The sequence below is a fragment of the Panthera uncia genome (genome assembly GCF_023721935.1).
Source record: "Panthera uncia isolate 11264 chromosome C1 unlocalized genomic scaffold, Puncia_PCG_1.0 HiC_scaffold_4, whole genome shotgun sequence".
Classification (NCBI taxonomy): domain Eukaryota; kingdom Metazoa; phylum Chordata; class Mammalia; order Carnivora; family Felidae; genus Panthera; species Panthera uncia.
The window spans coordinates 7,909,604-7,933,973 of record NW_026057585.1 but is presented as its reverse complement, the minus strand read 5'-3'; the positions used below and the strand labels follow the sequence as shown (position 1 = coordinate 7,933,973).

General features: G+C 43.7%; 1 long non-coding RNA gene across 1 annotated transcript; it reads right to left on the bottom strand.

The window, feature by feature from the left end:
• Nucleotides 1-4,276: 4,276 nt before the first annotated feature.
• Nucleotides 4,277-23,838, bottom strand: LOC125913296 (uncharacterized). The gene is made up of 3 exons (XR_007454970.1): nucleotides 23,683-23,838; nucleotides 5,085-5,218; nucleotides 4,277-4,387 (listed from the first exon to the last, which is right to left on the bottom strand). It is a non-coding gene; the product is annotated as an uncharacterized LOC125913296 (long non-coding RNA).
• Between the last annotated feature and the right edge of the window lie 532 nt (nucleotides 23,839-24,370).

Below are 24,370 nucleotides of genomic sequence, written 5' to 3'. Positions count from 1 at the left end.
TATCCCACATGAAAACACAGGACTAATCCCCCAACAGAGAGCTGATAACAGATACCAGGAACTTACCCTTTACCACTGAGACTCTCTCACTAAGGAGTTTAAAGCCAAGCTAATTCCACTTGAAAGGTGGTGAAAGTTAGGACTTTTTTTTTTTTTTGAAATTTACTTGATTTCAGACATATAAAACACTGCCAAGTGAGCTCTGATGAGACTTCTCTGAAGCCTTCAGGTAAAACCAAACACAACACAACACAACAACCCAAAACCAAGTAAAATTTCCAATATAGTTGAGGATTATCATTAGAAATGATACATCCCTCCTGGACTCAGTGTTAGGGTGGGACAGTGATAGTCACTGAGGTTGGTATTTCTAATAAAAACGAAATTGTGTGAGCAATCCGTGGTCCTTAGTAGTATTTATTTTCAAAGCTCAAAGAGTTGTTTATGTATTTTTCTTTACTCCGTGTTCTTCAAGCCAATTAGTCATGAAGTGGTGTCTCCCCACTGTCTTGTTTTGTGGTATGTTTACCTTCAGTCTGATAGTCGAGCTCTGGCTCAAGGGAGGAGGTCAGGGGGCGATCTGCTTCCCAGAACTAAGCTTTAAAAATGCTTTTCTTTCCCCTTAGTTTGTGGCTATCGTCAGCAGGGCCACAGACAGGGCTATGTGTTCCAGAAATGGATTCTTTTCTACCCAAGCTGGTGCTACCTATGAACTCTCCCTCCCAGCCTTGAAGGAGAGGTCTAAGACGCTAAGTGTTCTTGAACTGGGCTCTCACGAGAGGGTGCGAGGCACAGTGGCAGTCCTTGAGAGAGTAGAAAAAGAGAATTTCAGTGGGCCCTTTGGGTGCCCCTGAGCCTCCCCTACTCGTCACCCCATGAGCAAGGCCCTCCAGAATCTGCTCACGAGGTTGACAACCAGCTCCCTCTGTTTGAAACCAGATGATTCCAGAAACACAGGCTCTCAATGTGTCTACGGCATTTGTGTCTAGTAGCTTTAATACATTCTTCCTGTACTCAGCCTGCAGCCACAAAGGGATATTATTAAAAACACAAAAGAGAAGTGGATAAGAAACTTAATATGCCAATTAAAATACCAAGCAGAAACCATTCTCAGACCCAGAATTCCCTGGACACATGCAGCACCGAAGGAACTCCAGAAAGCACTACCCAGGCTACAAGGAACATCTTGTAGTGATCCCAGAGCATGGAACTCACTTAGAGCTGAGATACTTAGCTCGTGGCTTAACAGAGGCTTTACGCTGAGTTATTTGGCATTCCCAACTCTTATATATTGGTGGCCCTATAATTGCTTGTGAGTAGTCATAATAACTGTTACCATTTAGTAAGTCCTTATTTGGGCCACAAACCGTTAGGTACTTATATTTTATATTTTATTTTCACAAGAATTCTATAATACCGGCATTAATATTCCCGTTTTACAGACGAAGGAATTAAAGTTTTAAAAATTGAAAATGATTTATTAATTTCCTTACTTTATGCCGGGTACCATGCTAAGGGCTTTACACAAATAATATCATTTATCCTTCATTGATTCACCATGTACCATATGCCGAGTACTGTTCTCAGTGCTTTGCACCTATTAACTCACTTAATCCGACAGCCCTGTGAGGCAGCTGCCATCATTATGTCCATTTCTCAGATGGGGAAGCTGAAGCAGAGAAGTTAAGGGCCTTCTGGAGAAAGCGGAAAAGCCTGAAAATGAACCCAGGCAGTCCAACGTCGCAGTCCACGTGCTTTGGGTAACCACTTGGCTGTGCTGGCTTTTCTCACCATTACCCTCTTGGCCACCTGGTATTGTTATACCTATTTTTATTTTATTTTATTTTATTTTATTTTATTTTATTTTATTTTATTTGAGAGAGAGGGTGCAAGTGATCAAAGGGCAGAGAGAGAGAGAGAAGCAGGGCTCACCTGACTTGGGGTTCATGTTTTCCCCAAAGCGGGGTTCAAGGTCGCCCAATGTGGGATTTGAATTCACGAGCCCTAAGATCATAACCTGAGCTAATGCCATTTGCTTAACAACTGAGCTACCCAGGTTCCCTGTTATACCTATTTTTAGGTAAGAGCACTTGACCAAGGACCCACCAGGCAGAAGAACGGTCCTCTGAAGCTAGGTCTCTGGGATCCCAAGGCCTTGTTCAAGTAGCATGCTCTCTATCTGTACTGCTTTTCCCCGTGAGGCCCTAGGAGGCTCAGCTACCTTAGCCTGGTCAATTGAATTCTAAAGCTTCGAGGGTATAAAAAGCTTTACTTACTATGTGTTCACCAGAATGAAGGGCTCGGTTCTTAGTATATAGTCAGTAAGTGTTCTTGGCTAATTCTGGACATTAATAATGTGTCACTTATGAGCGGATGGATGTTCACATTAGCATGGGTCAGGTGGCCACTAAGATGTCTCTTTGGGGTCCTATCCAAGCTTAACATGATAGAAATCTTTGCAAACAGGACTTGTATAAATGTGATGAACATTGTGCCAGATGCTGCTTATCTTTGTGATTTGGTTTTATTTTTTTAATATTTTATACACTGCAGCCAGTATGAAGAGAGCAGTTTCATATGGTTTTTGGAGTACCCATATACATTACGTATGAGATATATATATCTATATCTATATATAGATATAGATATATATATCTGATTATATATATCTATCTGAATATATATCTATCTGAATATATATCTATATCTATATCTATATCTATATCTATATCTATCTATCGATCTATCTATATATATATGTATATATCTGAAACTTGTTCCTGAAAATTGACTGTGTAAAAAAGGGCATGAGAATCGCGCCTGGGTGGCTCAGCTGGTTAAGGGTCTGACTCTTGATCTCAGCTCAGGTCATGATCTCACAGTTTGTGAGATCCAGCCCCTATCAGGCTCTGCACCGACCCAACGTGGAGCCTGCTTGGGATCCTCTGTTGCTGCCCCAGACCCTGCCCACGCTCACTCTCTCTCTCTCTCTCTCTCTCAAAATAAATAAATAAACATTAAAAATAATAATAATTAAAACGTTCATGAGAGATGCTGAAAGCAGGTAGAATGCTAGTTTTACCTAAGGGACGGCTTAAATAGAACTGGTTTTTGTAGAGCGAAGAATATTTTAGGACATAAAAACGAGCTCAGGAACATGATTTGCACGAGGCCCCCCACCCCCGGCACCCACCTCCTGGTGTTCATGTCCTTGTGTAACCCCCTGCCCTTGAGTGGGTTGGACTTCCTGACCCACTGAATGCTGTTACAGGTGCTCGGCTATCACTTACAAGAGTAGTTTATGAAAAGACTGTGGCTCCCCACTTGAGTGTTCTCTCCCTCTAAATTACTCACCCAGGGAAGCTAGCTGCCATGTGGAGAGCTGCCCAGTGGAGGGGAATTGATCAATTTCTTGCCATGTTGCCTCTCCACAGCCAGGTGATTGACTGGAGGTGCTGACGGCCCCTGGCCGACGCCTTGATTATACCGAGAGACCCTGAGTAAGAAGCACCCAGCTAAGCCACACCCAGGTTCTTGACTCATACAACTTGTGAGAGGATCAGTGTTGTTTTAAGCAACTGGAAATTAGTGGACCATGGATAATCAATAAAGTAAAGTGGGGGGAAAAAAGGCACCGTCTTTGGAGTCAAGCAGAGCTTGACTACAGCTTAACTGGCCTAATGCAAAATGCAAGAAGAGACGGTGACGGGACAACTGGGCAATTTAACCGCCTTGAGCCTCCCTCTCCTCTGAAAGTGTAATAACAGCAATTACCCAGTGGGATTGTCATTATTAAATTAAATAGCATATATTAAGCGATAAGAGAAAGACCTAAGGTATATCATGCGCTAATCTAATATTTCAGTTCTTTCTTCTCCCTCAGTCCTCCCTTTCATCCCTTTTACTCCCCCCCCCCCTTTTTTTTTTTTGGCTCTTTATTGGGAAAGGGGTATTTGAAATAATAGTGAGCATGGCAATTTTTGAGACCAGTGGTGTTTGAGGAGACAGGACATAGCAGAATTTCAAATATAGAGGAACTATCACTTAATCTAGAGAGCAGGGAGAGAAAGGAAGAGAAGTCACCCTTAAAGATCCATTTCTTGCCCAGAGGTTTGTTTTTCTGATTCCATTACAGGGAATGGCTTTAAAGATTGTAGGTATTTAGTTACCTCTCCCCCACAAAAGTGGATATTCCCAGAATGATGAGCGAAGGATGGTCATAATTTGTTAAGATTTCTTGTGTAGTGTAACAGACACAGTGTCTTCTACCCAATTTTATTTTATTTTTTTCCCAGGGAAGAATAAAAACAAAGCAAAAAGCAAAAGGAAGTTCAGTGGACACCGTTGGATGGTGTGCAGAACCCCAGCGGAGAGCAGGATCTAATATCTGAAATGAAACAAAAACATTTATTAAACCCGAGAATTGGGGGGCTGGGGGGGTTCAGTGCCTTGGCTTCACAGATAAGGAAGCTGAGACCAGTGAAGTTTCTCAAGGCTGAAAAGTAATTGCAGAATTAGGCAGGGGTTGGGGGGAAGGCCATGGCACTTGGATTCTTTTCTCCCCTTGGAGGTGAAGAGGGTTTGTCTGGTTCAGGAAGGACTTCTTGGAAGGGACTTGTTTTGGGCAACTGAGAGGCTAATGTGAAGAGGCAAGATGGGGAACTCCCTAGGGCAGTGGAACCCAAAGGGGACAATTCTGGGGCCATTTGTAACCAATTACAGATGGAAGGCAGGTAAGAAAAAAATGAAGAAAACAAGACGGGAGGACAAAAGTTTGAGCTACATGTGGACAGTAGCAAAAACGGAGACCTCAGGAAACTTTCGTGAGGAAAATCAGAGAAAAGTCCTTGTCAGGACCAAGAAAAAATGGGTAGTTTGTCAGCAAGGAGGAAGGTAAGGGAATTAGAGACAGAGAATGGAAAGGAAGAGGAGAGAGGAGCTGGGGGAGGAAGAAGGGGTTGGGGAGGAAGAGGAGAGGGGACAAGAGGAGAGGATGTGGTGGAGGAGGAAGATGAGGAGGAGGAGGAGGAGGAGGAGGAGGAGGAAAGGATCGCAATGGCAGCTAACATTTCTTAGGTGCTTACCACGTGGCAGACATTCTTCTAAGACACAGTGTTTGCGTCTTTATTTATTTATTTATTTAATTCTAAGGACAGCCCTTTGAGGCTGACAGCAGGCCAGACAGTCTCAGGTTCCAAGAATCAGGAAGGATCATGGTCTGAGAAACACAGAAACAGCACGATGTTAGCTAAAGAAGGAAAGTGTTGAGCTCAGAAGCAGACAGAGAGCATTTGAATCTCAGCTCTACTACTTTGGCCCAGATCTGCCCAGGAGGTACCTTTAAGCAAACAGCTGAACCTTCCTGACACACTCAGTGATCAGTCCTAAATTCATATTACCTGAAAGTTTGTTTACAGAGTGGCCCATGCTAAAAGAAAGAAATGGGGTGAGGAGAACCACCTGCCGGTCCTGTCTGTCACCCACTTGCCGCGTGACCTTCAACCTAGGCATCGATATCTGGGCAGTTAAAAGACAGGAAGAAGTTACCCCTAAGATTCCTTCTAATGAAAAAAATTAAACCAGTCAATGTCTCATGGCTTTCATCCCCTAGCGCTGAGTCTTCTGTTCAGCTGTTTCTGAACCAGGAACAATAAATATAATTGCATATAATTGTATATAATTGTATAATTTGTAGCACATAAAGTCTGCTTTTGATTATAAAATCTGGATTTACAATGATAAGTCATGACCGTCAGTAGTGGTGGGAACAGAATGTGGTGATGTCGCGGGGTCAATAAAACTAAAGCCTCCTACTCCTCCCTGAGCTAACAGATAGTGCTTAAAGTGAAACACAGGAACGCGGCAACTCAAGAATGGGAGAGATAAGGAGGTAAGTATCAGGAGAATCGACTGAAGATGGAGGAGAGTGAGTCTGAGTCTGGGAGAAAAAGGGCTATGGTTCTTTACAATAAGACTTTATTAGAAATACCAACTTTATGAACAATATGCCCTTAAAACTTTGATCAGACTAAATACTGAGATTAAATAAATATATCCTCTCAAAAACCCCAAAGGCATATGAACCTCATGGGGGAGAGAGCTGAAGCTTTGGTGGGTATTGGAGCAGAAACTGGATGAGGCTAATGTTAGTGGATATGGGGCAAGACCACGTGACCATGGACGCCATGATAAGAGTTTGTGTTTATTCTGAAATCTGCAGAAAACCCCAGAAAGAAGACGTGACACGATCAAGATTTACATTTTGAAAATGACAATCTGGCTCTCCCATAAGACTGGAGACGCCGTGAAAAGAGGAGCCAAGACAGTTACATCAGCCCTAGCATCTAAAGATAGGACCTAAAACAAAATGGCCCTTGGTAGACAATTGGTGAATGAATAAACTGATGAATGCGTGAAATCCTATTTCCTTCCCCATGTCTCAGTTTCCTCATCTGTGTAATGGGGAGAATAAACCCCCTTCATACCTTGTCTGTCCTCTTTTTTGTGTACTCCCAGGAATGCTGGGAAACAAATGATGTGATAAGGGTAAAATATCTTGAGCTTCCTATGAAGTACCACTCTTTAAAAGGGTGAGAGCAAAGTATTCTGGTGAAATGAGGAGGGGCACTCCTGTAAATTAAATTAAATTAAATTAAATTAAATTAAATTAAATTAAACACAAATGTCTGGGTTCTACTAGTTTTCAATAGCAGAGAGAATTATCCCGAATGAAATATGGAGGGACTGAGTCCACCTCAGAATGGGACTGAGTTTTTGAAAGTTTTTGAAAGTTTTTGAAAACTTGATATTTGAAATTGTTTTTCCGTTTGCATTGAAGATGTTTAAACTGAAGTGCACCTTTTCCTCTGGAAAGCCCACTCCAAATGCAGCCCGGTCCATACGTCAGAGTGTATGTGTGTGTGTGTGTGTGTGTGTGTGTGTGTGTGTTGCATATTTATAATGTCAGTATAGTTTGCAGAAAAATTTATGGGAGCAGCAGGAGTTCATCATAAGCAATAAAATCTTTTATGTGGATTCTTTCCCATTCTTTCCAATGGGATTTCTCAGGATTTTTTTTTTCCACAACTTAATTTCAGACTCAAGAGAATCCCTGCTGCTGGTTTTTTTTTTTTTTTTTTCCCCCAGCTGCTCCCGTCTTCCTCCCCTCTGCCACAGGGTACTGGGAAGGAAAGGCGGGCCATTCCCGCAGTGCCATTGGCTGACTGAATGAGGACTTTGGGCATCCATGTGTGGTCTTTTGCTTGACAGGTCAGGAAGAACTGGGGGAAACATTCCCATCCCATATAATTCTGGACTCTGAGTTCAGGTGATTACAGAACGGAAAAGTGCATGGAGACACGACAGTGTCTCTGCAAGGTTACTACTGACAGGACCAGACTCATATTTGGAGGCCAGGGGACTACCATGGGGTATAATGGGAAGTGTGTCAAAGACCCCCCTGCCTCCTTCCATCTCTCCTTGCCAGAGCCGGATGCTTTTAGCCTAAAGTTTGCACTCTGTTTTTGCGGTGCCCAAATATTCTCCCTTTGCTTTGCCATTGCCAGACATTCAAGAATTGAACAGTCGACTCACTGCAGAAGCTCGGCCTTTCCCTCAGTCTCTCCGCACAGCCGTCTTTTTCTCTAGCTTCCCTCATTCTGTCTTACGAAGATGAGAGAAAGTTCTCACACATTAACTTCAAAACTAAATTCTACCAGTCTTTCCTCCAGTTTGTAGAGAAACACAAGAAGTAGAAGACTTGTACATTGGAAACTACAAAACATCATTGAAAGAAATTAAAAACCTAAATAAGTGGAAAGCAATCCCATCTTCGTGGGTCAGATGATTTAATATTGTTAAGACGGGAGTACTCCCTAGACTGATTTACAGATTCAGCACAATCCCCATTAAAATCCTAACTGCCTTTTGTAAAAGAAATTAACAAGCTGATCATTAAATTTATATGGAAATCAAGGGACCTAAAATAGCCAAAACAGTCTTTTAAAAAAAGAAGCGAAGTTGAACAACTCATGCTTCTTGATCTGAAAACTTGACAGTAATCAAGACTGTGAAAAGGGCATATGGATAGATACACAGATCAGTGAAACAGACATGATGGTCCAGAAATAAAGTCTTTAAAAAAAATTTTTTTTAACGCTTATTCATTTTTGAGAGAGAGAGACAGAGAGAGAGACAGAGAGGGTGAGCGGGGGAGGGGGAGGGGAAGAATAAGAGGGAGACACAGGATCAGATTCAGGCTCCAGGCTCTTAGCTGTCAGCACAGAGCCCGTTGCTGGGTTCGAACCGTGATATCATGACCTGAGCCGAAGTCAGACGCTTAACTGACTGAGCCACCCAAGAGCCCCCAGAAATAAACTCTTACATGTATGGTCAATTGATTTTCAATAAGGATGCTAAAACAATTCAGTGTGGGCAGTATGGTCTGCAACAAATGGGGCTGTGGCAACCAGATTTTCACAGGCAGTGAAGGAAGTTGAAACCCTGCCTTAAACTATATACAAAAATTAACTCAGAATGGATCATAGACCCAAACATAAGGCTAAAACGATAAAAAAAAAAAAAACCATAAATGTAATTCTTTGTGACTTGAATTACACAACAGTTTCTTAGGATATCCAAAACACAACCACTATACACACACATACACACACACACACACACACGTACGTATTGGATTTCATCAAAACTAAAACCTTCTGTGCTTCAAGGGACACCATCAAGAAAGTAAAAGACAACCCAGGTGGCTCAGTCAGTTAAGCATCTAACTTCAGTTCAGGTTATGATCTCATGGCTTGTGGGTTCAAGCTCCACATCGGGCTCTGTGCTGACAGCTCAGAGCCTGGAGCCTGCTTCAGATTCTGTGTCTCCCTCTCTCTCTGCCCCTCCCTCGCTTGTGCTCTCTCTCTCTCTCTCTCTCTCAAAAATAAATAAACATCTAAGAAAAAGACAATCCAGAGAATGGGAGGAAATATTTGCAAATCATATATCTGAGAAGGGATTTATATCCAGTATCTATAAATGATTCTTACCATGAAACAATGAAAGACAAATAGGCCAATTAAAAAATGAATTTGAGTAGAAATTTCTCCAAAAGAGATATACAAATGGCCAAGAAGCTCACGAAAAGATGCCCAACATCATGAGTCACTAGGGAAAAATGCATATCAAAGCCACATTGAGATACCACTTCATATCTACTATGATGGCAACGTTAAGAAAGACAGTAAGAAGTATTGACTGGTTGCAGAGAAAGAACTCTTTTTGTTTATAATTTTTTTAAGTTTATTTACTTATTTTGAGAGAGACAGAGACAGCACAAGCCGGGGAGGGGCAGAGACAGAGGGAGAGAGAAACCCCAGCAGGCTTCGTGCTGTCAGCTTAGAGCCCGACATGGGGCTCAAACTCACGAAACGTGAGATCATGACCTGAGCTGAAACTGAGAATTGGGTGCTCAACCAATTGAACCACCCAGACACCCCTGAAAGTAGAACTCTTATACAGGATAGTGGGAATCCATTCTGGCAATTCCAACTTCTGGGTAAATGGCCAGGGGAACTGGAAACATATCAACACAAAAACTTGTACACAATGTTCACAGCAGGGTCACTCCTCATAGCCAAAAAGTGGAAGCAACACAAAGGTCTATAAGTTGATGAATGGATGAATAAAATGGCATAGCCATACGATGACTATTCAAGAGGGCATAGCCATTCGATGGCTTATTCATTCATAAAAAGGAATGTAGTATTAATACATGCTACAGTATGGATGGACCTGGAGGCCATTATACAAAGTGAAAAAAGCCAGATGTGAAAGCCCACATGCTGCATGATTTCGTTTATATGAAATGTCTGAAATAGGCAAATACATAGAGACAGAAAGTAGATTAGTGCTTGCCAGGGACTGGAGAGGGAGATATGGGGAGTGACTGTTAACCGGTACGGAGTTTCTTTTTGAGGTGATAAAATGTTCTGGGCTTAAATGGTGAGATGGCTGCAAAATGTTGCACATACTGAATTGTACACATTAAAATTTTATGGCATGTAATTATACCTCAAAACAAATTTGCAAAGAAATAACTGTTACAAAGAATGCATAATAACAGCTGATGTTTATTAAGTCTTTACTATGTCTGAGGCTAAAACTGACGTTAGCTAGAATTCTGTAGAGTAAAATTTGTTACCGGGGAAAACTAATGGAAAAATCAAATCTGTCAGAGAAAATTTACATCTGTAAATTTGACACAAAGAGGAAACCACTACAAACAAACAAACAAACAAAAAGGCAGAAGTTATATCACACACAAAAAATGATCGAATCAAATCTTTATGAAATATTTAAGTAGAAAATATTTAATTCTAATAAAAATGCTTTAAATAAAATAAAGAGGATGATGGCAAATTTTGGAATGGCTTAACAGTACTTACAGGGAATGGTCTTAATGGAGTTTACAATGGAAAATGCTTTCCTTATAAAAATTGGTTAGGGTCTCCATTTTTCTCGGCCTCATCTTTCAATTTGTTCTTGGGTGTCCTGTATGAATCAGCCAGGCAGCCAATCTTGGACAAAAACCTGTCACCTGTCACCTGCCACATACACATTCATGGACTTGCCCATGCAACCAACACTTGCTGAGTACCTACTATGTCCAGACATCATGTCAACAAGCAAATGGCCACGTGCTAAAAATAAAATGATTGAGACAGGCATGTAAAGGGCTACTCAGAGAGCAAGGAGACCAGTGTGGTAATAGAGGTAAGTGCAGGGTAGCATGGGTATACCAAGAAGAGGCACTTGACATGGCCTGGTGTGAAAAAAATCTAGTTAAGAAAACCACTGTTGTCCTTCAGGTACTTCTCAGAGCTGTTTAGTTCTGAGAAGTAAAAACTACGTTTTTGTTTTTGTTTTTTTTTGTAAGTAAATTTTTATTTTGAGATAATTTTATTTTTTCGTTTATTTATTTATTTATTTATTTTTGAGAGAGAGAGAGAGAGAGAGAGAGAGAGAGCAAGCAGAGGAGGGGCAGAGAGAGAAAGGGAGAGAGAATCCAAGCAGGCTCTGTGCTGTCACAGGGCTCGATCTCATGAACCATGAGATCATGACCTGAGCCGAAACCAAGAGCCGGACGCTTAACCGACCGAGCCGCCCAGGCGCCCCTATTTTGAGATAATATTAGATTAATATGCAAATGTAAGAAATAATAGAGAGAGAGTCTGTATACCCTTTGCCCAGTGTCTCAGTCTGCGTGGGCTGCCACAACCAAGTTATGGGCAGCTTAAACAGTGGAAATTTATTTCTCGCGGTTCTGGAGGCTGGGAGTCTAAGAGATCAAGGCATTGCCAGGTTTGGTTCCTCCTGAGACTTCTCTGGTTGGCTTCTCTGGTTGGCTTCTCTGGTTGGCTTGCCAGAGGACTGCCTTCTGTGTCTTTATATGGCCCTTCTTCTGTGCAGGCATATCACTGATGTCTCTTCCTCTTCTTATAAGGACACCACCAGGCTGATTGGATTAGGGCCCTACCCTTTTAAACCCATTTAACCTTAATTACTTTTTTCGAGGCCCTGTCTCCAAATGCAGTCCTATTGGAGATTCCCAATTCGTATGAATTCCAATTCATACGGGGGCTTCCCCATGAATTTTAGGGGATGCAACTCAGTCTATAACACTCAGTCTTCCCCAATAATAACATCTTGGAAAACTGCAGTATGACGTCATAATCTGGATACCGACAGGGATACAGTCATGATACAAAACATTCTTCATCACGAGGGTCCTTCATGGTGCCTCACTTCTCTCCCGCCCCCACCCCCTCCTTCAGCCCCTGAAACCACGTAGACTCTAATTCTCTATTTCTGCGATTTTGACATCTCAAAAATGTCATACGAATGCAATCACATGATTCCATTCACAGCATAGTTCTCTGGAGATTCATCCAGGTTGTGGTGGATATCAGTCATTCATTCCGTTTTATTGCCTGGTAGTAGTCCATGAACGGATGTAGCACATTCTGTTTAACTATTCACCTGTTGAAAGATATCTGGCTTGTTTCCAGTGTGTGGCTTTTACAATCAAGTTTCTGTGACGATGTGTATACAGGTTTTGTGTGAAAATCGGCTTTGGTTTCTCTGGAGTAAATGCCCAGACTGCATTTGCTGGGTGGCGTGACGGCAGCCCCGTGCTTAATGTTTTTTTTTTAAAAGCTGCCAAACTGTCTTCCAGAGTGTCTGTGCCATCTCACCTATTAGCCAGGATTGTGTAAGTGATCCTGTCTGTTCGCATCCTGGGCATCATCTGTTTTATATTAGTCATTCCGATAGGTGTATAGTTAGTGGTTGTAAGTTGCATTTCCCTAATGACCAATAACGTTGGACAGCTTCCCTTGGGCCTATTTGCTCTCTGGACGCCTTCTTCAGTGAAATGTCTGTATGTGTCTTTTATCCACTTTCTAAGTGGGTTGCCTGTTTTTTGTTTTGTTTTGTTTTACTGTTGAGTTTTCAGAGTTTTTAATATATTCTAGATCCTAGTCTCTTGTTAGATACATGGTTTGCCAATATTTCCTCCCAGTCTGTAGCTTGTCTCTTTTTTCTCTTATTGAGGTATTTCGAGGCACGAGTGTTTTTAATTTCGACGAAATCCATCTTATCCATTTTTCGTTTAATGCATCGTGTTTTGGGTATCAAGCCTAGGAACTTGGCTTAACCCCAGATCCCAAAGGTTTTTCTCTTTTTTTCCCTAAAAACTTCACAGATTTGTATTTTACATTTAAGCCCATGATCCAATTTTGAGTTTATTTTTGTGGAGATCAGGGATCATTATTTTGCCCTTGGATGACCCGTTACTCCAACATTGTTTGCAACCTTCTCAAAAGTAAGTTTGGCATATTTGTGTGGGTCTACTTCAGGATTCTCTGTTCTCTTCCATTGACCTATGTGCCCCGCCCCCCACCTCTGCCAACACCACACAATTTTCACTACACTAGCTGCATTTTCAGTCGTGATAGTGGGTAGATCCCACACGTTTTACTCTTTTCAAAAATTGTTTTAGGGGTGCCTGGGTGGCTCAGTCGGTTAAGCGTCTGGATTTCAGCTCAGGTCATGATCTCACAGTTCTTGGGTTTGAGACCCGCGTTGGGCTCTGTGCTGACAGCTCAGAGCCTGGAGCCTGATTCAGATTCTATGTCTCTGTCTCTCTTTGCCCCTCTCCTGCTCACACTCTGTCTCCCTCTCTCTCTCAAAAATAAACATTAAAAAATTTTTTTGAAATTGTTTTAGCTATCCCAGTTCCTTTGCATTTGCATGCGAATTTTACTTTTTTATGTTATGTTATGTTACGTTACGTTATATCATGTTATGTTATTTTGAGAGAAAGAGTGAGCCCATGTGAGCGGGGGAGGGGCAGAGGGAAAGAGAATCTTAAGCAGGCTCTGTGCCACGTGAGGCTCGATTCCATGACCCTGAGATCATGACCTGAGCCAAAATCAAGAGTCAGACGCTTAACCAACTGAGCCACCCAGATGCCTCTTGCATATGAATTTTAAAGTAATCTTGTGTATATCTATGAAAAGTCTGGCAGCGTATTTAATATGAATTACATTAAATCTGTATGCCAGTTTGGGGAAAATGAACTGCTTTATGAAGCTGAGTCTTCCAATTTATGAACAGGGAATGTGTCTCCATTTATTTTGGTCTTTGATTTCTTTCATCAGAGTTTTGTAGTTTTCAGCATACAAGTCCCATATATGTGTTGTTAGATTTACACCTGAATATTTCTTTTTGTTGAGTAGTCATCAATGGAATGGTGTTTTAAATTTCAGTATCCACGTTCATTGTTAGTATATAGAAGTCCTGTTAGCTTGTACACATTTGTCTTGCAGCCTGTGACCTTGTTGAACATGTATTGGTTGTAGGAGATTTCTTTTGTTGATTCCTTAGGATTTTCCACATAGACAACCATGTCTTCTGCAAAGAGACAGTTGCTTCCTACCTACCTTCCTTCCTTCCTTCCTTCCTTCCTTCCTTCCCTACCTTTCCTCCCTTCCTTCCTTCCTTCCTTCCTTCCTTCCTTCCTTCCTTTCCTTCCTTTCTTCCCTTCCTCCTTTCCTTCCTTTCCTTCCTCCCTTCCTTCCTTCCTCCCTCCCTTCCATCTTCCCTTCCTTCCTTCCTTTCTTCCTTCCTTCCTCCCTCCCTCCCTTCCTTTCCTTCCTTTCCTTCCTTCCTTCCTTCCTTCTTCCTTCCTTCCTTCCTTCCTTCCTTCCTTCCTTCCTTCCTGATTTGCTTGCCCTTTATTTCTTTTTCTTGTTCATTGTACTAGCTAGAACTTCTAACAATATATTGTAGAAAAGTGGTCAGAGAAGATAACCTTGCCTTGTTCCTGATCTTAGAGGGAAAGAGTTCCCTCTTTCGCCATTAAGAATAATGTTAATTATAAATATTTTGTAGATGCTCATTTTCAAGGTGAGGAAGTTCCCTTCTATTCCTAGTTTTCTCAGCATTTTTATCATGAACAGATAATTGAATATTGTCAAATGTGTTCTTTAGTGATTAAAATGATCGTGTGATTTTTCCTTTAGCTATTAATAAGGTGGATTATGTTGGTTGACTTTTAAATAATGAACCAGCCTTCCATTTGTGGAACAAACCCCACTCTATTTGGTCATGGAGTATAATTTTTTTCTATATATTGCTGGATTCTCTTTACTAATATTTTGCCTCTAAATTTATAAGGTATATTGGTCTGCTGTTTTCTTTTTTTTGTACTGTCAATGTTTGGTTTTAGTATTATGATACTACTAACTTTATGAAACAAATTGGGAAGTATTCCCTCCTCTTCTATTTTTCTATAAGATATTTTGCTGAGTTGGTGTTAATTCTCTTTTAAATATTTGATAGAATTCTCCATTGAAACCACCTAGGTCTGGATATTTGGGACTTGGCAAGAAGTCCCTCGCCAAGTCCCTTGGCAAGAAGAATAGAGAAAGATATGTCTACTCAATCTTCCTAGAAGTGAAAGCCTGACTCCAAAATGTTAATGTGACCAGTTTACTGAAGAGCTTGGATACCAAAGCTCCATTTTTGCCTCATCTCTACCCTTCAAATCCAATCTTCCCATCTCCCTACCCTGGATGGTAGCGTGAGTGGGTCCTCAGACTTTCCAGGTCCAAGTGTGAATGGTCTTTATTTTCAGGGGTCAAAAAGGCAATCCAAACCAAGCCAAAATTCAATTTTTCATCCACCTCAGAGGATTCTTTTTCTTTCTACCCACCGGACTTGGCCCCAGCTTTGTAACCTGCATAGGGCAGAACTTGGCTTTCTCCTCTGCTTTGTTCTTCCTCTCCCTGGCTTCTTTTCCATCCACGGTTGGGGTCAGGGGAGGGGAAATTAAAGGACAGGGCAAAGTGTTACGTTATGGCTGGAGCTGCTTCAGTCAGACAGGAGTGCCCCCTGCCAGTCAATGTGGCAAAACACCAAATGTGGCTTCTCCCTCTGTTGTGGGTTCTCCTGAGCCCCTGCTCTAGGGGGACCACAGGTGCAGCACCGCTCTGTCAGCCTCTACAGACCCAGGGTGACAGACATTGTCTCCTGGCAACTGCTGCCCAGGGTCGTCCGTGTAGGGCACGGTTCTGTCATGACAGTTCAAGCCCAGCTGACTCCCACAGCATCTGCTAAAAGTGTCGCCAGTCTGCGATGTCTTCCTTTGACTTGCATAAACAGCTCTGGTCGACCTTTCTCCTCTAGAGTTCTCCCAAGGAGACTCAGGCAGATTCCAAGGGATGCTGTCATGTCCTCCCAGGAGCTCATCTGCTCCTCCCCGTTGTGTTGTCCCAGCAGCACTGGGTAGCAGGCTCTCCACACTGGCTTGAAAAGGGGATGAGAAAAAGCTTTCCTCTGACTCTCACGAGGAGAGTGGAGGTACACACAGGACACTCAGATAAGCTGCTTTGAAGAAATCTTTACTCCCCAGCATCCTTGATCAACCTCTAGCTTTCTCTTATATATAGGTTAGAGAGGGGCGATAGGCCACCCCTTAGCAAATCCCACATGGACGGTCTAGCAACTTCTTTAGAAAGCGGAGTCATTTGTCAACTTGGGGTCCTCAGGAGAAACACTGAGAAAATAGGGAAAGTCTCACTGAACATTCTGTCAGGAAGAACGAACAAAACACCATAGTCTAAACCATGCCCTAGGCCTGTAGAACAGTGGTTCTGAGACACAAGCTTATCCCTCAAATCACCTTCGTCCTCATGTACGCATTGAGCTTTAAGCTGATCGCAGCCCGCTCAGTGGCTAAGACGTGGTCTCCTTGTAACACAGCCACCTGTGCCATGGACTGGAGCACATTCAGCACAAACTGAATGCAATTAGAGCACGTCTCACCTCAAAGGGCACAGCCTGCCACGGGACAGCTGGGAAGTGGCAGCAGCAGAGAGAGAAACTGGCTACAGCAATCTGAAGCTGAAGAAGCCCTTTTGAACAACAGACATTCTATGTGGAAAGTCTGTGGAACAAGAAAATGGGACTTCCTAGAGTAGTGGCCTTTGCGACCTAAAGCTATTGTGTCCTACGCCTGTGGTAAGTCTTCCTGGGGTGCCCACGACAGCCCCTTGGTCCTCTGTGTGTCGCTTCAGCCCAGCTGGTGTCTTATAACGCATTCCATGACATCACCCCCAAAATAAAGGATGAAGGGTTTGGGCAACACCCCATGTCTCATTCTGACAGTCCATTGTTCTGGTTACTAGAGTCTTCAAAATCGAGGCACACAAGTTGCCAATCTTCAAGGAATTTGAGTAAATAAAATACGTGGAGCCCTGAGAAGAGAGGGAGCTCAGAAGTTGACTTAGGATCTTACAGGACCCAAGGGTCATTAGCGTGTCACATGCTCTTGGACGGACAGCTGCAAGGAGTGTCAGTTAATTAGCTGTCCACTTAAGGGAATACACTTTCAAGGAATCTCAGGACCTCCAGAGGTAAGCTAGTTTGTCTAATTTCAAATTTTTTTTTTAATGTTTATTTATTTTTGAGACAGAGAGAGACAGAGCATGAACGGGGGAGGATCAGAGAGAGAGGGAGACACAGAATCTGAAACAGGCTCCAGGCTCTGAGCTGTCAGCACAGAGCCTGACGTGGGGCTTGAACTCACGAACCGCGAGATCATGACCTGAGCCGAAGTCGGATGCTTAACCAACTGAGCCACCCAGGCGCCCCTAATTTCAGGCTGTGGGTGTTGCAAGCCTGGAGCATGGGGTTCTGGACTCCTATTCCTTGGTTCTTCCCTCTAGCTGAGCGAACGCTGTGAGAGGGGCCTCCGAGGGTGAGCTTATCACTGACATGGAGCTGAAGTGAGGACTGAGGACCAGACGTCAACAGGAGAGCATGGCATTGCCATCCACCTCCTCTACAAAGTAGCAAATTCCGTCCAGACAACAGATGAATGCAGTGGCTTTCCCTTTCTCTCAGTGGCCACCAAAAAGTGTCAGGCCAAAGCAAGACTATGCCCAAGCCTTCAGAGTATTATTTTGTTCAGCTGAACGATAAATTTCCCCTGGTCAATCATTGTGCGGTCCATGACATCTGAAAGGAGGTATCTCACGCTGCCCGCCCAGAGGGCAATCCATTTGGAAGTCTCTGGGGGGAGAGCAGAGCAGGGCTGATTTATGGCACCACCACAGGCATTACCACAAGTATTGGGACCAAATGGAGGAAACGCCACAGAGCAGCCCTGAGGCCGGGCTTCCAGCCTGTGAACAAATCCTGCGGGTTGGGAATGCTGTTTTGAACCCAGCATGCACAAACCGCCTGCCCATACAGAAACCTCTGACAACACTTTCCTGTGAGAGACCTGGGCTCTAGGGAGGCCGGCTTCCTTCTGCGTCACCGTGATGTGACCACGAGGGTGGGAACCGGTCCCAGGAAAACTTCCTCCTGGACTGGGGCGACCCTTGTGCAGAATACTGGCTCGGAGCAGAGTGCTTTTCCCTGAGATAACAGGGCCTCTGTCACCCTGTCCAGAGGGGCCCCTCTGGCCACTGCCCTGCCAGGATCTGCCTTACTGCACCCTTGAGACTCTAGGGCTAAGAGCCGACTAATAGCAGGGCCTCTCTGTGTCCCAAGCCAAAGGGACCAGATTTAGAAAGTTTGATGACTCGGGTACCTGGGAATTCAAGGGCCTCTCATGCTATCAACAAAGCAAGCAAATTCTAAAAAATGAATACAATGTCAATTAGAACACAAAAATGCCAATGGAACTGTCTTGGAGCAGTAGAATTATGCTGATTTTTCCTCCTCGTACTTCATTGGATTTTCCAAGTTTTATATGCCTTTTGTATTGGAAACATAAGCTTTATGAAGTAAAAATGATCAGAATAACCACTAATTGATTCAATTTAATATTGCTCTTCAAGAGACTCGTAAATACTGCTAGTAAGTAAAATCTTATAACTTAAAGTGCCAGAAGGTTGACTTGACTCCTGGGACCTTTTATTTCTCTGGGCCAGCTCCCCCAGATGTTGGCTGTCACCAAGACCTTGGTTGTTACCATGTCACAAAACTCCTGCATTTTCTAACAAAGGAATCATCTTTGTATAGCTTCCTCATAGTCACATAAGAAACAAGACAGCTCAGTAAGCCTGCTATGCAACTTGTAAGAAAGCGACACAATGTCCAGTATTAAGAAGGAATGATGACATAAAGATAATGGCCAATTATTGAGTATATAAGGTGCTTTGCCTTCATCTTTAATCCTTACAACAAGAAATAATGGGGGTGGGGGGGGGCTAGGATAGGAGCAATTCAGACTGCTGGGCTTGGATCCCGGTTCGACCATTTGTGAACTCTGTTACTTGCATGGTTACTTAACCTCTTTTATCCTCATCTGTAAAATACTATCTACCTGATCCAGTTGTTCTGAGGATTAAATGAGATTCCTCTGGTGAAACACGTAGCATGATGACTGGCATAAAACAAGAAGGCCCCGTACACCAGTTGTTATTATATTTGTTTTACAGAGTATGGCCGGGATGGGGGGGGAGGGGTGATGAAATGCATACCATATGGCTCCTGCCTCAGTGGAATTTATCTGAATGATACATAGATAGGTCTCCAGCTGATTAGTGCCTATATCCTCAAGTTGTAGGAGCAAACGACAATTGAATGTTCTCTTTTTGCCTCGCTATTGTGATTGGGAGTTTGAGGCCCAGTGTTGGAGGATGCCGTTAGCTAGTTAGACAGCGGACGTCTGGCAGGCTACCCATGACTATATACACCACACATCCGTGAGAGCCACAGTCTGTGTCAACTCGGGTTTCCAAGGGTCATTAGTACATATTCCATAGAGTGATTTTACAGTTATCAGGAAAGACTACTGCCTAATGGGGACACCCTTCCAAGAAAATTCAAATGGCAATGTAGCTTCCTGGTGGAGGAAAGTTCCAGAGCCTGCATCTATTGCTTTTAGTGTGGCCTTGTACAGTTAAAACCAGAAAAGTCAGTCTCCCAACCTGAAGCCTCAGGAGTGAGGATAAGGAAGAGGGGAAGGAACAGAACTGCATTTGGAGCATTTCCCACATTAAGTTATTTCAGGATCTGTGTTGCTAGGTGTCCACATAAAATATATTCACCAGAGAAGCAGGAAGTTGAACACATTCTGCTCAAGACTTTTTTCAGCTGTGTGTCCACATTAGTGCCTTCTAGAAAGAAAACAGAGGCAAAGACAGTCCTGCTTGGATTTTATATCCAGAAGCCCCCAAAACAAAAATACTTGGGCAACTTTGATCTATAGACTTGTTCTTTCATCTGAGCCATGAGACTATTGGACGAGGCAAGTCCTCTAGGCCACTAACATGTTTGAGTTATTCTTTCACAGACAGTGGGGAGAATTCTGGATTGGATGGGTCCCATAAACAATGTAAAGGACTCTCTCTCTGTGTCTCCTCTCACTTTCTGCCTCCTTCCTAGGTGATGTAATCACTCCACTGTTTTTTAGTGATCACGTGATAATGTCTTGAAAAATGCAGATATTATAGTCAAGGAAAAACTGCATGACCCATTTCAAGGTCTCCTCTATGCTCCAGACCCATTGGATCAGTTAAGAATCCTTTTAGCTGCAAGTAACAACAATAAAAAATTCAACTTACAGTGGTGTGGCAGAGTCCATTAGCTATCCACAAAATCCATCCTTCCATAGAGGCTGGAATATGGTCTCCTGGTTACTCTGTATTTCTCAGTTCCCCTTGCAGCTAGATGTGGCCACATGACTCAGTTGTCTCCCATGCAAAGGGAGTGGAAGTGAAATATGCCATTCAGGGGCCTGGCCTATAAAATCTCCCTCCCCCCCCCCCCCCCTGCTGGCCAACTGATTCTATGCTCAGAACAAAGTCAGAAGCCACAGGTTGAAAACAATAGATCCACTATCACCTTGTGTCCCTGGGCTTTCCACCATCAACAACCCACAACATCCATCGTTGACCGACCAAAACTAAGAAATACATGTTTATCATGTCTGAGCCATTACTTTTGGAATCTACTCATTACCTTACTGTATCCTACCCTAAATAAAACAAATGCCTTGAACAAACAGAACATTTTTATCTTACTTAACAAGAAATTCAGAGAGAGTAGCTGCTGGCATTTATTCAGATGCCCAAGGGTGCCATCAGGGACCAAGTGCCACCTTCTGCTTACCATCCTTAAGGTATTGTCTTTGTTCTCAAACTCTTGTCTCATAGCCACAAGATTGCAGCTGCAAAGGGATATGTGGGCTATGGGGGTTATGCTCACCTCCGGACAGGGAGAAGGGAAAATCAGCAAAGTGTTAGTTCCCCAGTTGTGTGTCTTTTTATGCCTCAAGGGAAGCCCCTCGATATATTTTAGCCAGAATAAATGAGTCACTTGCCCACAGTTTGACTAAGCGGCCAAGGGGGAAGAGATTAGCACAACTGGTTCAGACCAACCTCACTTCATCCGTAGGGGTTGGGCCTAAACCCTTCCAATCTCAAAGGATTTCTGCCTACAAGTCAATAAATTGGGGCTCTAGCAACAAGAAGGTGGGACACAGGGGATGGGTGTTATGTAAGCAAAGATCAGTGTCTGCCATATTTGTGTATTGAACCATTTGCTGAACATTTCCACCTACTTGGCATTTTTAACACCTTTCTTCCTCTCACTTCTAGATCCAATTTTATCTTCTAAATGTCCCCTCACTCCTGCCCTTTTTCTCTGTTCCCACTCCCTATTGTCTGCTCCAGCTGTCTCTAGCCTGCCCTTCTATTCCATTTCCTGCACAGTCACGGCAGGGATCTTACAGAAACTCAAACCTGACCTCAACACTCCACTCTGTAAATTCTCCAACAGCCCTCGCTATGGAATCAACTCTTATGTGTGAAATCTAAATACCACATATTGTAAGTCATGCACACACACACACACACACACACACACGCCCTTTACACCTCTATTCTCTCTGCCCAGAATACTTTCCCTACCTTTTCATCTGTCCAACCTTAAAACTTAATTCAGTCTTTAAAATGACTCTTTCCCTGCCTCCTCCCCAGTACTGACTTAGGCCCTCTCCTTGATGCTATGACTGTGCCCTGAAAGTATGCTATGTTCCACTAGTGCGTCTGTTCTAAGTTCTTCTAATGCCTTGTCTACGTGTCTGTCTCCACAACCACCCTGTGACCTGCCAGAGGACAAGGGCCGAATCTTATTCATGCATCACCTCACCCAGTAATTGGCCCAAAGAAAACACTTCTGCAGGGGCGCCTGGGTGGCTCAGTCCGGTGAGTGTCCGACTTCGGCGCAGGTCATGATCTCACGGTTGGTGAGTTCGAGCCCCGTGTCGGGCTCTGTGTGCACTCTCTCTGTCCTTACCCCACTCGTACTGTCGTCTCTCTCTGTCTCTCAAAAAATGAATAAACGTACGTTAAAATAAATTAAAAAAAAAAAAAGGAAACACTTTTGCAAATAGATGGAATAAAATCCGATTTTCATCGGCACAATACCAGTGGTTTAAAATGACTTTTTTGTGCGTGCGGGGGGTGGGGGGGATGCCTGGGTGGCTCAGTCGGTTGAGCATCCGACTTCAGCTCAGATCATGATCTTGCGGTTTACGGGTTTGAGCCCTGTTTCGGGCTCTGTGCTGATAGCTCGGAGCCTAGAGCCTGCTTCAGATTCTGTGTCTTCCTGCTTGTGTTCTCTCTCTCTCTCAAAAATAAATGAACATTAAAAAAATTTTTTAAATGACTTTTTAAGTCTTTTTTACACATAGAGCAGCCATACAATTTCATTGGTATTTTTCTGCAGGATTGGCAAATGAATGTCTGTCTTCATAGTGCACACCCTTAGAAGATTAATTCTTTGTTAAGTAGGATCTCCAGATAACCACAGTGAGTTACCAACAGAATACTAACGTGAAAATGCGTTCCTGGGATGAATGAGGACCGCGGCAGTATCTGGGAATAATTATACTACAATATTATTGCTTAATAAGGGCGGTAACTGCAGCCAATTTTTGGGCACTTGAATTGGGACAGTACTTTGCAGCTGTTTTTAAATTTAATCCTATCACCTCATGAATGAGGTGCTCTTACTAGCTTCATTCCATGGAGAAGAAAACCGAGGCCTGAGGGTATAAGAGATGGCTTAGATTCACACAGTCAGGAAAAACCGGAACCAAGATGGAAACCCACTTTTTCTGACCCCAAATCACACGCCTTTTAACTAATCTACTGCCCTCCCTTTAACGTCATCAACCAGGAAATCTTGAGAGCTTCTTTACTATGTGAAAAAAGAGGGCTAGAGAGAGGGTTTTTTTTGGTTTTAAGTTTATGTTTTTATTTTGAGAGAGAGGGAGAGGAGAGCAAGCAGGGGAGGGGCAGAGAGAGAAAGGGAGAAGGAATCCCAAGCAGGCTCCACACCGCCAGCATAGAGCCCAATGAGGGTCTCGAACTCACGAACCTCGAGATCGTGACCTGACCGGAAATCAAGAGTCGGACACTCAACCGACTGAGCCACCCAGGTGCCCTGAGAAGTTTGTTTGTTTTTCCAGAAAGACTGAAGTTAAGCCTGAGATTAGATTTATTCCCCATAATGAGAGACCCCAGCTTGATTGAATGGCGGTTGGCAAACACACAGTTCACCCTGTGGTTCGGCTGTTGCCATCGGAGAATTTCCCTTCCTGTGGTCGCAGGGACTCCTTGAGAGAAGTGGGAAGGTTTGGGTGGGGTTTTTTTTTTGCCTGTTTGTTTTGTTTTTAGCTCAGCCCTTCTGAAACTGGAAGGTGCGTGCCCATGACCTGAGGTGGGATCTTGCTGAAACGCAGACCGAGGACCCCTGCGCCGGATCCGCATCAGGCGTGGTCACAGCGAGACAGTGTCGCTGGCTCCCGCACAGCCTCACCTCACGGGGGCACCAGGCCCAGAGCCCAGCCCGCCGTGCGGAGAGGGCGATCCTCGCCCTCCAACCACAGGCCCAGGGGGAAGCCAAGCAGTTCCCACCATCCTCTGCGTGAGGGAGAAGGGACGGCCTCACGGGTGAGGCTTGGTTTTCTCCCTCCCTGGAGGAGACAAAAATCAACTTAAAAATAAGTTCAATATCCATTTCGGTATGTGCCCCAGCCATTCTGTGAAATCCTCAGAATGTGATCAGCCCATCAACCTCTCACTTCATTACCTTTTCACCTCACACTTGCCTGACCCAAGAAAGTCTCCTGCCATAGAGGGCTGCGAGGTGTTTTCAGAAGCTGGAAAGCAGCTGAGCACAGAGTCGGATCCTCGCCCCCGCCCCGCTTGGGCCTCGGGTCAGGCCTCGCCTGGCAGGTGCACTCGTGGCCGCTCTGAAGTGACCGTCCGCTCCCAGGAGGCCTGCAGCTTCCAAGGGCGGTTGGCCAGCTACGGGGACTCACCCCGCAGCGCGTCCGGCTCCAAACGGAGCAGAGGAAACACCATGTCCTCAATGACTTATCCTTGACTGACACCATTTTTTTCCCCCCTCAGCGGGGCTCTTCTTGTTATGTGGTTCCTGCAATAGCCTCTCCTCCCACACATTTTTTCCCCCCTGTCAAAAAAGTTTCTATTTTCTTCCTTGAAATCTTTTTCCTGGTCTTTTTTTTTTTTTTTTTTAATCTCGCTTTCCAGCCTTCCTTTAATGAGGTCAAAGACTACAGACAGACCTATAGATTTTGGCTTCATCTGAGGACATGGAATTCAAACATCCAGGGTTTTTTTTTTTTTTTTTTTTTTTTTTTTTGGTGGGGGGTGGTAAATGTTGAATAAGCTGCAGCACAGGAATGGAGGAGAGAAAGCGCTATCTCTCGAGGGTTGACCATGCACCAGTGATCGTGCTAGCTGCTTTTACAGAC